This window comes from Triturus cristatus, chromosome 11, assembly GCF_964204655.1.
Source record: "Triturus cristatus chromosome 11, aTriCri1.1, whole genome shotgun sequence".
Lineage (NCBI taxonomy): Eukaryota > Metazoa > Chordata > Amphibia > Caudata > Salamandridae > Triturus > Triturus cristatus.
Window position 1 is genome coordinate 602,489,411 of NC_140594.1, and position 18,525 is coordinate 602,507,935.

Here is an 18,525-nt window from a genome sequence, read left to right on the forward strand (position 1 = left end):
ATTGATATACATATATATATGTATATCAATCCAATTTCTTCAAATAAATGCATACTCGGAGTCTCAGGTATGCTTTAGCAGCCGTTTATTGCTCGTCAAAAGCATACCTGAGACTCCGAGTGTGCATTTATTCAAAGAAATTGGATTGATAAAAATTGCCGGTTTTCGGGCATAACCTGTAATGACCCGATTGTGAGGAAGGAATATATATATATATATATATATATATATATATATATATATATATATATATATATATATTCACTGAAAAAACCATAGGTTTCAGGCACGTTATAGTTAGGAATTAGCATTTAAAAAACCTTAGAAATTCACTGAAAAAAACATAGGTTTCAGGGGCGTTATAGTTAGCTGGACTTTTCACTCATACAAAACCATTGAAATTCCCCCGTTATAGTTAGTTCAGCTAACTATAACTCGCACGCCCGCAATGCACTGCTGATGACGTCACATATTACATCACTCATGACATGGTCAGTGACATCACTCATGACATCACTGATGACATCTCAAATGACATCACTGATGACATCATCCAGTGAATGTGTGTTTTTCTGAAAATTACATATGTTTTATCAATGTATATCTCAAGGTCGATGGAAGAATAAATGGGTATATAAGTGTCTCAATGGATGATTTGTTTTTGAAAAATTCATTGTATAACTGACTGAGTAAGTGTATCTTAGTGAATACATGGCTTAGTGAGTAATGTTTAAATATGTAAATATCTGTATCCGTCTCTCACTTTGTGTATAAGTGGCTGCATGGGTTGGTGAGTAGCTACATGAGTGTCTATATAGGTTATTAGTTGGTTTTTTGAGTATCAGTATGAGTGTCTGAGTTACTGTATGGTTCGGTGGGGGGTATTACGTAGTGCATAAGTGCATGAATGAGTGACTCACTGTTTGTATGTGTTGAAGACAGCATGTGTGCAGGACTGAATGGGTGGATAAGTGTGTGCATGGGTGTGTTAGTGAGTGAATGACTGTCTCAATAGTGTCTTTATGAGTAACTACATATGTTTTAAACTTGTATATGTGACTATTGGTGTATATAAGTGAGTATATTTGAGAGTGAGAGATTGAAAGAGTTCCTGTATGAATAAGTATGTGTTTCTATAAGTGATTGTTTAAAAGACTAAGTATGTGTAAGTCTCTATAGAAGTAAGTGTGGTGGTGTGTGTATAACTGTATATGCAAGTAAATGGATGTTTGATTCTTTAATAGCATGAGTGACTATGTGTGTGAGTAACTCTATGGATGAGTGGCGTTGTGTAACAGGATGTATTGGTGTATGAGTACATATGATGAGTGAGTACATGTATGAGTGAATGTATAGGATTGTTGGTGAATGAGTGGATGTGTATGTGGATCTTAGAATTACTGAATAGGTTGTTGTAACTGATATTGGTATGTCCATTGTTTTGAAAATTTTAGTTTCTATTTTTGAATGTGTCTATCAAAGGTTATATTAGGGGGAGAGGAGGTCTGCCACTCTATCACAAGGATGATATCATCAGTGATGTCATTTGAGATGTCCTCAGTGATGTCATCAGTGATGTCACTGACCATGTCATGAGTGATGTAATATGTGACGTCATCAGCAGTGCATTGCGGGCGCGCGAGTTATAGTTAGCTGAACTAACTATAACGGGGGAATTTCAATGGTTTTGTACGAGTGAAAAGTCCAGCTAACTATAACGTCCCTGAAACCTATGGTTTTTTCAGTGAATTTCTAAGATTTTTTAAATGCTAATTCCTAACTATAACGTGTCTGAAACCTATGGTTTTTTCAGTGAATTTCAAAGGTTTTTTAAATGCTAATTTCTAACTATGCCTACAGAGATAGGACATGTGAAGAAAGAAGAAAAACCGCACAGAAAGAAAAAAAAGAAATGCAGAAAGAAGCAACAGAAGTCCTCAAAGACGAAGAAAAGTGCAGGAAGAAGGATAACGTGCAGAAAGAACAAACAGAAGAGCAGAAAGAAGCCTTGTTGCAAAATCATCCTGTACCCTCAATTTTTCAAACGGATACTGGTGGTAACTGAGTCTGACTAACCAGTCATAGAGCCAGTGCAATGTTAAAAGACACTCAGAATACAGTGAAAACACCTACATACACTAGGGAACACTATGCGTTGGGGTCCCCCTGTGATCAGCATGACCTCCTCTGTAAGCCCCCAGTATATGATAGGGCAGGGGATTAAAACTACCTCTTAAAGCGTGCCACAGGGCGTGTTTGCACACGTCACCTCAGGCCCCGTCCCCTCACTTCCCCACTGTGTAAACACACCCTGTGGCCGTTTTAAGTTGGGTGATTAAGTCCCCTTGAATCCTGAGGGTCCCTAGGGTCCAACTAGACCACTAGGTACCTCCAGTAAGCGCCACAGAGCTGCGTTGCAGAGAGATGTAAAAAGGGGCACGGCCCAGACCACCTCTCTGCAACACAGCGCAGTGGCGCTTACTGGAAGCACCTGGTGGGCTAGTTGGGCCCCAGGGTCCCTCAGGATTGAAGGGGAATTATTTCCCCAACTTAAAACGCGCCACAGGGCTTGTTTGCACACGTTAACTCAGGCCCCGTCCCCTCCCTTCACCACTGTGCAAACACGCCCTGTGGCCGTTTTTAGTTGGGAGATTAAGTTCATTTGAATCCTGAGGGTCCCTAGGGACCAACTAGCCCACTAGGTACCTCCAGTAAGCGCCACGGAGCTGCGTTGCAGAGAGGTGTAAAAAGTGGCATGGCCTAGACCACCTCTCTGCAACGCAGCGCAGTGGCGCTTACTGGAAGCACCTGGTGGGCTAGTTGGCCCCCAGGGTCCCTCAGGATTGAAAGGGAATTATTTCCCCAACTTAAAACGCGCCACAGGGCGTGTTTGCACATGTTACCTCAGACCCCATCTCCTCCCTTCACTACTGTGTTAACGCGCCCTGTGACTGTTCTAAATTGAGAGATTAAGTCCCCTTGAATCCTAAGGGTCCCAAGGGTCAAACTAGCCCACTAGGTACCATCAGTAAGCGCCACAGAGCTGCGTTGCATAGAGGTGTAAAAAGAGGCATGGCCTCAGAACACCTGTCTGCAACGCAGCTCCCAGGCGCATACTGGAGATACCTGTTGGGCTAGTTGGCCCTCAGGGACCCTCAGTATTGAAGGGGAATTAATTCCCCAACTTACAACTGGCCAGGGGGCGCGTTTGCAGAGTGCTGCAAGGAGGGGGCGTAGCCTCCGGCACGATGCCGGTCTTTCATTTATTTTATTTTTTTAAGAAGGAGGGCTGTGTGGCCCCCCTTCTTTTTCTAATTTACTGGCCCTGGGGACCCCATCCCCCAGGGCCTGCACCCTAATTTTTTTTGTTGAAAGAAATTAATTTGGCCCTCCCAAGGCCTTAATCGGCCCCAGGGACCCCAACCCCCGGGTCATGGCCTTTTTTATTTTTTTAATTCTTTAGGAGGGGGCTGCGTTGCCCCCCTCCTCAGGCCACTTATGGCCCCGGGGACCCCATCCCCCGGGGCCGGCCTTTGTTTTTTATTATTTTTTAAAAATATATATTTATAGCAACACCTAGGACATGCTGGACAAACCGTACGTACCTATCACCATGACGATTTGTGTGATATTCTTTAAAAGGCGACTATGCATAGAATGAATCCACATGGAATGTATTTACACCGCTAGTGAAGCTCTGACGTGTCTGATGCCCTACCGTGCCTAATCCCGGCGCCCCCGCCGGTGGGTACTCTCCAAGTAGACACCCTTGTCGTTTATTTATACAAATATGGGTAGCTATTGACGGGCACATTTAATATACACGCACACCAAGCCATTCAAAGGGGATTCGACAAAAATTCGACCAAACTATGCAAGAAACCCCCCTCACGGTTAATAAAATACACATACACCGCCGGATGTGTAATACTTTTTATTTTACTCTCTGGAAAGGAGACAAACCTCACTTGAGAGTCACAGCGTGCTCCTGGCTGAGCCCAATGCTGTGTTACACCCACCTGTGCCCGCCAAGTGCCTCACACCTCTGTGTTGTATTCCACCAGCTAGTGCGTATGCTATGACACTCTCTAGCCCATGTGCACTGTAACACCCCCCGTGAATATGTCATGCCACACTTGCCTTCGCACGGGTTATATTGCCCCATCTAACATGCCTTCCTCGATGCCTATGTTATAATGCACAGCGCTATGCCATACATATTACAATCTGGGATCCATATCTTTGTCACAGTGCATATGCAACGTTACACTCCCCAGCACTTATTTTATATTACAACTTTAGAGACTAGTTAGGTTACACAACACTGCCCTGTGTATATTACACTCCAAGGCGCATATCGCATAGCACGCGCTAGTGCCTGTGCTATCTCGCGCTTTCCAATGAATCTGTAATTGCGCACAATGTATTGCATATTATATTTCACACCCCGGTTCATCTTATATCACACTTTTTGGTGCATAGTTTATACCATATACTATATCTAGTTTTCATTTTCAATCGTGCTCTCAGGACTATGTTCTATGTAACACTGCGTCCACCTACCCTTTTCACGGGCATTACATTTTGCGATGGGGGTGGAGGGTCAGGGGGTGTTTCTGCCAAGTGAGCCCGGAGTCACAGTCACAAACGTCCTCTTCTTGCTGAATAAAAGTGAGATTATGCTGCATAGTTGTTCATATTTTAAGTAGTTCGCACAGACACAGATTTTAAAAACAATAAAGTTCCAAATACCCACCTTCTCTGAACAGTTAGCTTGCTGCCCCATCCACCTCCTCCCTATCCTCTGTTGTCTGAATCCATGGACTAGCCTCCTTCCTCCTGCCATGCATGGTCTGATGTGCTGCCACTGCCCTCCATTTAGCATGATGTACCAGTCCACTCCTCCTGCCCTCCATTGCCCAATTATATGGCCCATCATTGACCTCCTGCTTAGCCTCTGTGCTTAGCTTGCTGCCCCTATTCTCCTTCACCCTGCCCTCCAATGTCTTTGTGCATGCCCCTGCTCCATCCTTTTTGCCCACCATGTTCCATGGACCTGCCACTCCAATCTACTCTGAGTGTTCTGTTGAGCTGTCAATCCCCTCTCACCTGCCTAGCATTGTCAGATGACTGTAACCTGTCCCTGTCACCTCCACCCTACCTGTCCACATGCCATGCCCCTATCCCCTTCCTCCTGTCCTCCATGGTCCATTTTACTGCCACACCCTTCTGCCCTCCCTGGTCTGTTGTGCTGCAACTGCTCCACCTGCCTGCCCCACGTGGTCTGTTGTGAGGCCCCTTCCCCTGAACTCTCTTGTCTGTGCCCAGGTCCTGTATGGTCCTTTGTGCATGCCCCTGCACCCTCCTTCTTGCCCATCATAGCCATTGTGCTGCCACTAATCCTCCTGCTTGCCATGCATGGTCTTCTGTGCTGCCATGGCCCCTCCCACCTTCCCTATGTGGTCAGCTAGCTGCCCCTGACCCCCTCCCACCTTCCCTCCATGGCCTGTGTGTATGCCATCATAGTCTCATTGTTGCTCTACATGGTGTGTCTTGTTTCTAGTGCCCATCCTGCCTGACCTCCATGGTCATCTTGCTGCTCCTGTCCTGCCCCCTTGCCCCTACCTCTCTGTTTCCATGTGCAGACCCCTATTCCCTCCCTCCTGGCTTGTCTGTTCCATTGTAATGCCGCTGATCCATACCTCCTGCCCTTTATGGTCTGTTATGCTGCAGCTTTCTCTCCTGTCTGTCCATTATGGTCAGCTGGCTACCATTGCCTCTTTCCCCTCTGTTCTCTGTTGTCCATGTGCATGGTCCTGTCCCCTCCCTATTGCTTTCTATGAATTGTTGTGCTGTACTCCCGTCCCGCATGCGCTGTGTGGTGTATTGTGCTGCTGCAAACCCTGATGCCTGCCCTGTAGGGTCAGTTTGGTGCACCTCTCCATGTCCCTCCTGTCCTCTGTTATCCGAGTCCATGTCCCTACCCCAATTCCTCCTGCCTACCATGATCCAATGTACCATACTTGCGAACATTTTGAACTTGGTAAGAGGGAGATTTTGAAAAAAAACTGGGGTATTGATATTCCCCTTTGAGTTACATTGAAAAAGAGGAGATTGTAGACAGGAGACAGATCAAATAAAGCCCATTTGAGCTTAAAAACATTGGACGTTTCCTGGCTGAAACGGGTCTGTTGGCATGTATGGTTGTACTACCACTGCCTCTTCCTTCTGCCCACAATGGTCTATTATATTGCCACAGCCTCTCTTGCCAGTCCTGTATTGTTGGTTCGTTGCTCCTGCCCCGCTTTCCACTGCCCTCCATAGTCTGTTGTGCTGCCACTGCCCTTCCTGCCTGCCCAGTGTGGTCAAATTGTTGCCTCTGCACTCTCCTACCTGCCTTCAATTTTCAGAGTCCGTGCCCCTGGCCTCTGCCTCTCAACAGTAACCCAATGAACAACTAGATTGCTAACATTCTATATTTATTACAAAAGTGTGGAACGCCTGACGTCATCTTGATGTAATCAAAACTGTAATACCTAGAGTATTTCCTTTAGAAATTACATATATGAGAGGGTCTTATTTGCATCAAAATTATGGTTAGTGCTCTAAAAAACTAAAATGAGGACATATTTTCTGAGTTTTCAAATAGCGACAAAGAACTATTAAATTATTTGTAATCTTTATGTTTTTTTATCCAGTTGACCTCTTGATTAAATGTTGCACCTAGGGGAGAGGATGTGGTGTTACTTCCAGAGCTGCAGACTGTGCAACTGGGGAACCAGGTTGGAGTTTCTGCTTCAGCTCAACATTCTGTGATTCTGGTCAAATCACTTAATCTCCCCATGTCTACAACCAAAATGTCATTGGGCTACATGTGGGCTACATCTGGGTGATATTTGGGCTGCATTTGGGCTCTTTTGTCTCTGGTGGCCATCTTGGGAGATTTATTTATTATGAAGTTTCCTAATTTCCTCATTTACTGCAGTCTCTTGGGAATACTTTCAGTTTTTTATTTTGGTTCCATCAAGAAGGCATTCAGATGTGTCACACATTTGCCATAAATTCTGAATGTTAGCACTCTAGTTGCTCATTAGATCACTGTAGTAAAACTACTGCTCACCAGGCAAGTCTGCTGCTGGTATTCAAAGTGCATGTTTCAGTCTGCATGTCAGAATTTGTTTATGAAATAGAAGAGGATTTGAGAAGTCAAAATGTGCCCTAATTTTTCTTTCTGCAGCACTAATCATAACTTCAATGGCAAAATGAAACCCCTCATTTTGTTCCTTTGTAAATTAAATGTTTTAAGTGTTACCACTTTATTCCAATCAAGATGGCTTCAGGTGTGCCATACTTTTGTCATAAGTAAGTCTGTTAGCGCTCTAGTTGTTCGTTAGAACACTCTGGGACATTCTGTCATTGGACTATACTTGGGCTACATCTGGGTGATATTTGGGCTACATTTGGGCTCTTTTGTCTCTGGTGGCCATTTTGGGAGACTTATTTGTTATGATGTTTCCTAATTTCCTCATTTACTACAGTCTCCTCAGTAGGAAATACTTTCAGTTTTTTACTTTGATTCCATCAAGAAGGCATTAAGATGTGTCACACATTTGCCATAAATTCAGAATGTTAGCACTCTAGTTGCTTATTAGATCACTGTAGTAAAGCTACTGCTCACCAGGGAAGTCTGCTGCTGGTATTGAAAGTGCATGTTTCAGTCTGCATGTCAGAATTTTTTAATGAAATAGAAGAGGATTTGAGAAGTCACTCAAAATGTTCCCTAATTTTTCTTTCTGCAGCATTAATCATACTTTCTATGGCAAAATGAACCCCCTCATTTTGTTCCTTTTTAAATTTAATATTTTAAGAGTTAACACTTTATTCCAACCAAGATGGCTTCAGGTGTGCCATACGTTTGTCATAAGTAGGACTGTTAGCGCTCTAGTTGTTCTTTAGAACCCTCTGGGAAGCTGCAGTAGAACACAAAGGAATCAACTGACAGTCTCTGCCCTTGTTGGATGTACATGTTTTACTGAGAATGTCAGACTTCATTCTCACATGACTGAGAAAGATAATGTGAATTTACAGAAAATATGCTCTCAGTTTAGCTTATAGATCACCTTCCAAACCTCTGTGGGAAAAGCATGAGAAAATAGTTTTCTCTCAAACATGATTCATGATATCACAGCAGAAGGCTTTTCACATGGTAAAATCGCCTTAGAACACACCACAATTCCTAAAATGAGTATGGTACCATCAACAAATGATTTATAATGTAACTAAAGTCTTAAAACCTTCTATTAACTGCAATGCTTTTTAATGAGGTGCTATCATGTATATTGGTTCCAAGATGGCTGCCAACACTTCTTGGATGAAGTGCTGACAGCCAATCAGATCTCACGATGAGATGTGTGGTTAGGCTCCGCCCAGATATATATGTGATTTTACTTTTGATTTTCTCAGGAACTACTGAATGGATTTACACCATTTAAGCAAAAGGCACATGCCTGATATGAGGACTACCTCTTTGCCAAATTTCAAGTAATTCTGTTCAGCCGTTCGGGCTGTACCTTCGACTAAAGGTCCTATGGAAAAATGCATGGGAAAAACGTGTTTTGGGACCCCCCTTTTTTCTCAGCCCCCGCTTGACGAATCACCCCGAGACTTTCAGGGTAGGAGCTGAGCGGAGCGCCCCATTAGTTTTGAAAATTTCACGAAGATAAGTCAACCGGCGCCAAAGTTATTCAAGATAGAATTTTCAGATTTCCTATGGGAACTCGTTCCTAACTATAACTATCTACTGGCGACTGCCAGTAGATAATATAACATATGCAATACACAAACATATATATGCATGCATATATAGGTATATATATATATAGATATATATATATATATATATATATATATATATATATATATATATATATATATATATATATATATATATTACCTACTGGCGGTCGCCAGTAGGTAGTTATAGTTAGGACCACGTTTCCATAGGAAATCCGCAACATTCTATTTTGAATAACTTTGGCGCCGGTTGACGAATCCTCGCGAATTTTTCAAAATAGGTGGGGCGCTACGCTCCGCTCCTACCCTGAAAGTCTCGGGGGGATTCGTCAAGCGGGGGCTGAGATAAAAGGGGGGTCCCAAAATGCGTTTTTCCCATGCATTTTTCCATAGGACCTTTAGACACAGCTACAGCCCGAACGGCTGAACAGAATTACTAGAAATTTGGCAGAGAGGTAGTCCTCAGGTCAAGGAAGTGCCTTTTGTAGGTTTGGTGTAAATCTGTTCAGTAGATTCTGAGAAAATAGCCTTTAAATCAATATATATATCTGAGCCAGCTTACGGTGCGCTTACGGTGCGCTTACCGTACGCGTACGGTGGCGTGCGCGAGCGCGATTCTGACTGGCCCTTAGATCTTAGTAAACATTCGAATCGGTCGAAACCAGGAAGCGGCGGCCGCCATTTTCTCTCTCGCACTCTGACAGGGGGTTTGATCAACCAAGTGCAAAAACACGTAAGGGGGCTGTTTACACAGCTCCCAAGCACCTTGCCATGTCGAGGGAGTCCCCAACGACCCCCCAAGTGAAAAAAGGCAATTTTAATTTTTTCGAAAATTTCGCCGATTACGCTTACCGTACGCATACGGTAAGAAATTATAAAAAAAAAAAAAAAAATATCCACATTCTCCCCACCCCGTGTGCAAAAGGTGCCAGCAGGGCACCTTTTGTTCATGGCTTATCAAAGCTAATCAAAACATATATTTTACCTGTCACAACGATGCTCATCATATGTCCTCCATGTGCGCACGGTGCGCGAAGCGCATCGTGCGTTCATGGCCCATCTAGCGAAGCGCACCGCGCGCTCACTGTGCGCGCACGGTGCGCGAAGCGCACCGTGCGCGCATGGAACGAACTGCGTTAAGTGGGCGCGCACGCCACAAATGGCGTAAAGTAACTTAGCATTTAAAAAAACGTACAAATTCACTGAAAAAACCATAGGTTTCACACATGTTATAGTTAGCTGGATATTTTACTGATAAAAAACCAATGAAATTCCCCCGTTATAGTTACTGTAGGCAACTATAACTCACGCGACCGTAATCCTCTGCTGATGACATATGTGTCTTTATGAAAAAAAAATATTTGTAATATATGTATAGCTAAAATTTAATGGAAGAAGACATGGGCAAATAAGTGTCTAAATACAGTATTAGCATCAGCAGAGGATTGCGGTCGCGTGAGTTATAGTTGCCTACAGTAACTATAACGGGGGAATTTCATTGGTTTTTTATCAGTAAAATATCCAGCTAACTATAACATGTGTGAAACCTATGGTTTTTTCAGTGAATATATATATATATATATATTATCTACTGGCGGTCGCCAGTAGATAGTTATAGTTAGGACCGTGTTTCCATAGGAAATCTCCAACATTCTATTTGGAATAACTTTGGCGCCGGTTGACGAATCCTCGCGAAATTTTCAAAATAGGTGGGGCGCTCCGCTCCGCTCCTACCCTGAAAGTCTCGGGGGGATTTGTCAAGCGGGGGCTGAGAAAAAAGGGGGGTCCCAAAACACGTTTTCCCCATGCAATTTTCCATAGGGACCTTTAGTTCAAGGTACAGCCCGAACGGCTGAACAGAATTACTTGAAATTTGGCAGAGAGGTAGTCCTCAGCTCAGGGATGTGCCTTTTGCATATATGAAGTCAATCTGTTCAGTAGTTCCTGAGAAAATTGCAGTTAAAAGCACATACATATCAATAGCCGCGCACCGTGCAAGCACCGTGCGCGCACCGTGCGAGCACACTAACGTGCGCAAGCGTAATTCTGATTGGTGGTTACATGTTAGTCAACGTTCGAATCGGTTGAAATCAGGAAGTGTCGGCCGCCATTTTGTTTGTTTTCAGTGCGAGAGTGAAAAAGGAAGGTGGCGAACTTGAAAAGGGGGCAGGGTAGAGAGTTCCTGACCCCCTAGTCTTTGTCAAGGGGTCCCTGAAGGACCCCGAAGGCAGAAAAAAACATTTTAATTTTTTTTAAAAAAAATCGCGGGGGTGCGCGATTGTCAAAAGCCAGACTTCCTATGTGGCACCAGTATATTGTGAAATTTATTTATTCCAACATTAATGACGGGGCGACACCCACTAGGGGAGGATTTGGACAAGCAGTAATGGCTGTGATAACAAATATGCACTATGGGAACGAGGTTGTCTTATAACATCACTGTAGGAGGCGACACCCACTACGGGAACATTTACATAGGAAGTCTGGCTTTTGACAAATAAGATGCAGAGTAGGCATGAAATTTATGTGTCGTATAATGGAACTTTAATTTGTTAATTACTTGCCTAACATCCGACTTCCGTCAGTTCATGCATGTAATTGGAGATGTAATATGTATATAATTTACATTAATATCCTGTTACCTCAGACGAATATCACTACAAAATGGCACCCATGTTTACTTAGCCCGAGCTTTTTTGCTTCATACACAGAAACCTTTCCAAAATGGCGTTTACAGGCTAAACGCGGCAGTCCTATCTCGATGTCTAGCACATGAAAGGAAATGTATGTAAACTCTGGTCTCAGAACACAATGGTGTGTGATCAAGCCCGTTGTGGGTGAAACGCGTCACGTTAGGGTTTATGAAGATCATAAACCCCCATTGAAGTTTCCTTGGATTGTTGTGAAGTTTATTCTATGACCCGAGCGCACGAGTGGAACTCCGTTTTTTCATTCATATATATATATATATATATATATATATATATATATATATATATATATATATATATATACATGACTTTTTATAATTCAACAAAAAACTCCGCCTAGATGATGTCACTGGCCTGGATTAGTGAAATAAGGACATATCAAGGGATGAGGTTACTCAACAGATTAATACAAAATTGTTTTTTTATAGCAATGTTTTTTAAACCTATGTTGTTTTAATTATTAAACATATTTGTGATTGAGTTCTTAAAATTGTGTTACATCAAAACAAAAATAAAAAAAGTCCCTATTTTTTTTCTTTCTTTTTTTGAATCCATTCAGGTCAACCCCCATCAGAAAAAGAATATTTGTAAGGCCATCACCAAGAAGGTGCAGACACCGGGGGTCTACAACCAGCACAGCATCCACTGCTAGGTGGACCTATGACCCTGGACCAAGAAGTCAGCAGAAGTCCAGCTTGGCCAGTCCTTTCAACATTCTAAGCGTGTGCACCACACCCTGACTCCCCTATTGGCCTGCACACTTGTGGTCGTCTATCCCCAGTTCGATGGGGAGTTAAAAGCAAGACAGCAGAATGACAGGGTACATTTTTTAGTGTTTTATCTTTTTGAATAACAATTTTTTGTTACAGCATTAAAATTTGGCATCATCATAAAGATTGACACATGACCAATGGATAAGTAGAGTTCTTGAAGGTGTAAGTTTTGCACAAGGTGCATCGTGATGTGTTTTTAAAAAAAACTTTGTTAATATTAATACAAATATATTTTTGATCACTTTTAAAGGACTGTTTTGAGCAGACACATGCTTGACTAAAATAAATTAAACATGATTTCGTTAGATTTTATAAGGGACGGTTGTACCAAACAGGCAAAATATTTTATTTGTGTCAGGAGTGATGCTCAGTCACAATTGTGAAAGATGTTACTTTCCCCCTATGACAAGTGGTATAGCATAAAATGCGCTTATGATACAGTGGGTGTTCCAAACTTCACATTTGAGAGTTAGTATTATCAAAAAACAATAGTAAACATGTGGGCCAAAATTACTATATACATAGGAATAAATGGCTAAAATTTTGATTGGAAACATTACAAAATTATGTTTTATATTTTAAAAACTAAACAATTCAACTATTCATTTTTAAAAAGACAATTTTGCATAATATCTTGCTCATCGAAAAATGTGCATGTAAGCCAGTCTGTTTATTAAAAAATTAATTCTATAGACATACATCTTTGGAAAAAGCAGACAGGAATGTGAACACATCAGTGATAGAGTAACACATAGCCAGAAACAATATTTGTATGTCTTTTGTTATGTCCAGATGAGAAATCAATAATGAACAAAAATAGAATACTTAAAGGGACTTTTACAGACAGAATGTTCCGTCGCAAACAGAACAGATATTTTGTTCTGTCTATTTCAAGGGCAATATTTTAAAATGAACTTGGAATTTAATGGATAGAAATTCCGTCACAAAAATGTTGGAGTATCCCATTTGCAAAACTCAAAACCAGTCACAAACAAGGACTCATTTAGAAATATTTGGAATGCATCAAAGTAAAAAAAAATAATAGTAATTGTATATTGCATAATGGTTTTTAGTTCTAAAAAATTTATATGAATCAATGTAGTTAAATAGTTTACTGTAATGTCGAGCCAACGTTTGACTAAACTGAAAGCCAGAACACTTTCGTATTTTTTTCACAATGGTAAAACAAACTAAAAAATATTTAAGATACTTTAGAGAAAACATTTTAAAATGCTATATCTATATTGAAGAGTATTAAAAATGTATCACGTTCTGTGTATTTATTGTAGAAGTAATTTGAAACAAAAAAATAAACTTTTGGGATTTCATCCGCAGCATAAGTAATGTAGGGTGTTATACATTAATAAACAACTTAAGTACTGAATCAATAAAGATAATTTTTAAATAAAAAAAATACTTGAGTTAATTGAAGTAAGTTTTACCATTGTGAAATGCCCAAACAAAAACAAAAACAGCCTTTCAGATTCTACAAATATTGGTACAACATTATAGTAAATAATAATCCACTTTGATTCATATATATTTTTTTTAAATAAAAAAATTAATTAGCTATTTTGCCTTATACACATTATGATGTCGGGCAGAAAACATTTGTCTGGGATTCGGAACTGACCGACTTGGGGTCGGCGGTTCCGACCTCCACATTACAATGCGACTGTGCGGTCAGATTCCCATTATTTCCTATGGGAGCTAGTGTTCCGTCCAACAACCGGCGGTAACACAGGCTCCTATGGGGTGTGTGCAGAAAACCTTGCACCCCATGGTGCCTGATCCACACTGCAATATTTGCCCCCTCGGCCACCAAACGGAGAACGCAGAGGCAAGGGGGCCCTGCCAGGAGCCCTCAAAGTCACTTTCCGACAACCTTTACTTGTCGGACAGGCCCACGCGGAAAGGCAGTTGGAAATCGACATTGTAATCCCGACGGCGGAAATGCTGTTCATAGTGGTGTACGATTTGGGTCTGACAAACACGATTATTCCGCAAGTCGCTCAGAACTGATTAGGAATGACTGAGCAGTTTATGTTATGACCACAATCATCGTAATCGGAATGTAAACCGACTGAGTTGCTCGGAAGGGCTCTGACGTGGTTGTGGAGATTCCGACTGTAGGGAGGAGGCTTTCCGCCCAACATCGTAATGAGCGCCACAATGTACAAAGGGATTTTTGCTTTTATATGAAATGCTTCTAACATAAGTAAACTATTCAAAAAATAAATTAGAGTATTTTGGAAGTGTGAAACAATTCCTGGATAGAATTAGAAATGGTTAAGAACAATGATAAAAAATAAGATACAAGCAATAAAAGAAAATTACAAAACTGTGACCAAATGGTTTTTGAAGAGGTATCTTACATGCAAGAGGGAAAGACAACAATAAACCAAAGTTTAACAGCCTTGAAGCAGGAGAAATATAAATATGTAGAAAATGTTTTGAGGAAAAACAAAATGATCAGTTATATTTACACCAATACAAAAAAATACTGTATTTGTATTTACAGCATCTTCAAGAGCAGGAGAAGGTGACATTGACCAAGAAGGTGGTGAAGCAGCTGGTCACTGTGTTTGGGTGGTTCAGCATAAGACAACGATGGGCACAGTGGCATGGAGTGTGAGGGACTTGGTATGGAAGCCACCACCTCATAATCTCCACAAGTGACCAGTCCCTAGTGGTGGTTGACCCTACTGGAACTGTTACAACCTCATCCTTGTTCACCACCCAGACACACATCTCCACCCTCCCTCTTGCTTTCCCCCAGTTGGCCAAACCCAAAGCCCTGAAAGGGCAGGCATCTCCTTTGCTACAGGCACCTCACCTCCTGCCCCTATCACCCCGGCTGCTCTGAAAGAGGAGGCCATTGACCTATTACGCAGCATCTTTGTAGGCCAGACTGTGATAGTGAATGACATCTAGGGGCTAACCTGTCAAATGCAACAAATGGTTACATTTCTAGATGCCATTCACAATTCAATGTCTGGCATGCAGAGATTGCTTACCAAAATAGCAGCCTCCTCACTCACCCCAGCCTCCCAACCAGCGTAGCTTTCTTTCCCAACTCAGGTCCCTTCCTCAACCCAAATTCAAGCTCCCACCTCAATCCCAACCACACTCATTTTTTGCAGGCACCCACTCCAACAGACACAATCAGCACATTCACACACACACACACACCCATACACACACACAACCACACAAAGAAACACTGAAACAACATACACACACCAATAAAACTACATCCACAAGCACCACAACTACCACCACCCCCATAACCGCCACCACACCCACAACCACCCCCACACACCACAACCTCCACCACCCCATAACCACCATAACCACCACCACCACCACACCCACAGCCACCACCACAAACCACAACCACCACCACACCCACCATGACCATCATGCCCACAACCACCACAACCACCACCACACCCACAACCAGCACTCCACAAGCACCACACCCACAAGCACCACAACCACACCAACCAAAACAACAACACACTCATCAAAACCAAGTCACTCACACAAAAGCACTCCTACACACAAAACAGCACCAACCGGACAACAGACACACTCACCAGAATATCAAACACCGCCAAAAAATACACATTCAAGCATACACTGCAAACACATACAACTCTTAAACATACAGAACAAGCAAATCATCTACTCCATCTCCCTCTACCTCCAAAAGCCAATCCTCTACCACCCCTTCTACTCCTGCTCCTCCTTCCGAATTCACTTCTTATCTGTCCTTAACCCCTACCAAACCTAAACCCACCACTCCCAATAACAAAATCCTTGAGCTTCCTGCTCTGTGCCCCATAGATACCCCTTCCTGAGAAGGTTGCACTTTGGACTGTGTCTAGGAGGCAAGCTACCGGCAACAAAGCCACAGGGTGTTATTGTGGGAAACCCTTTTCTTCTTTTTTTAAATAAAAGTTATTGAGGGCAGTATCTCAATTATAAATAAAAATATAGAATTTTACAAAGTTTGTACTAACATTATTATTCATTTACAATTAATTGTTTATTAAAAATGTTAATGATGAAAATGTGAAATACAAATTATTGCTTATATTTATGACAGAGAATGCAAAAGATTTTTCAAATGTCATATTTGTAAATTTCAAACATTAGCAAACAAATGTATGTAATGGACATTAAAAGTTTGGCACAAGCATTCATTGTCATAATGGACACTTACACCAAAAGAAGATTTGAAATGTTTCTTTTTAAGAGGTAATACAGGTGTGTTTATTTTAACTTAATAAGTAAAAACATAAACACAGACGCAGTACAGGGTAATAAAATGATAAAATACAGAAAATGCATTAAACAAGGGGAAATCTTACATAAATAAATAAATAAAATGATTTTAAGTTTAAAACTAACACTGAGTTTACATTTAGTTTTATAAACATTTGTTATATTGTCCAGTGCAATTATTAAATTATATTACATTTAAAGTATTCAAAAATGTGTAATGCCTATGTTGCTAATTTGATACTTTAGGAAATATAAGTAAAGATACATGTGTGAACACATTATAAATTTATGTCAAATTTTGTTCGAGTGTCCGTTACCTTTTTTTTTTAATTATTAATCCACAGTATCACAAAACAAACCAATCTTCACAATATGCAAGACATCACAAGGATACAAAATAAACCTAAATGTAATTATCGTACAGAAATCATATTCACATATTCATATAATCAAAGAACGCCCCCCCAAACACAAATACCCATTTTCCGTTTCCTAGAGCCTTTGGCTGAATACAAACTAAACTCTAAATTAAATATACTATAAATCCGGGCTCGCCACATTTAAAAAACTGGTGCTTCAGGCTGCAACCACGAGGAGGCGACACAAAGGAGTTATACAGCAGAGGCCATAAAGAGTAAATAACGATGCTTATACATAGGCCTTCCTCGCTCTACATCTTCACCAATCCCCAGTAACATCATAGAAGCTGAGATTTTAATGGCCACACTAGTAACACCTGTCAAAAACTTTTCAATATGATCTAAATATAGCAATTTTACCACAGGAATAAAAAATATGAAGGCTATCGGCATTGTCAGCACCACATCGAAAGCATTTGCTATCATTCCTACCCCCCCACTTCAACATCTTTGCTGGAGTAAGATAGTTTTATAATATTGAGCCTTAAGATTCGCAGATAGAAAAACTTCGCCCGCTGTTACAATAGCTTTCTCCAGGGAGACTGTCTGTTCTCCCACAGCATTAGCCCATTTAGAATTATGCTTCTCTAGGTCATCTGTCCTAGAAGGTAAAAGGATTTTATATAGAACCCCTATTTTCTCCTGTCGATTGATAACCTCTAAAAGTTTGTGCGGTGTTGACATTATATTCTGTTTAGCCAAAAAATCGTGAATCTGTAAAAATTTAAAAAACTGAATCTTGGGTAGATTATACTTCGTTGCAAAATCCAAAATACAACCCTCCTGCCTCGTAGAAATCTCCAATTTGTGAAATACCCTTACTTCTCCAACTTATTGTCACGTGTGGCATTAGTAGGTGTATAAACAGTTAACCCCTCAATACAGAAATTTTTCTGAATAGTTTTCCATGCCTTGAAAACAGCCTCTAAAAATTTGAAATGTGTCCTTTTGTAGTAGCTACCATCTAGATTTTTAAACAGACAATTCTTAACTTCTGCTGCTAATAACATGTGTTAAATTGACGGGGATTCTGCTAAATTACTGACCTCTTTGCCTGTCAATAATATCCGCATATTAGATAAAAGACAGGCATAATAATAAAATGTGAAATCGGGGACCGACCAGCCGCCCCTCCCTCTTGGAAGAACCATAAATCGTGAAGCACGTCTTGGTTTCCCCGGAGCCCACAGAAATTTAGCACATAGTGCCTGCAGATATTGTTATTGGGCACGCAACACTTCTAAGGGAACTGATCTGAAAAAATATAGGACCATAGGGAGAACATTCATTTTCAGGATATTGACTCTACTCACCAAAGATAGGTGAAGACACTCCCATCTTTCTATAGATTCTTTCACACTGCCAATAATAGCTCCCCAGTTAACCTCGACCAACTCTTTCATAGAAGCCCGGATTTTGATCCCTAAATATATAGCTTAACTTACCATTCTTAAGTCATTAGGCATGCTAATATTTGTACACAGAATTTGCGTTTTTGTTATATTAAGCTTATAACCAGATATCTCACCAAATTCTTGT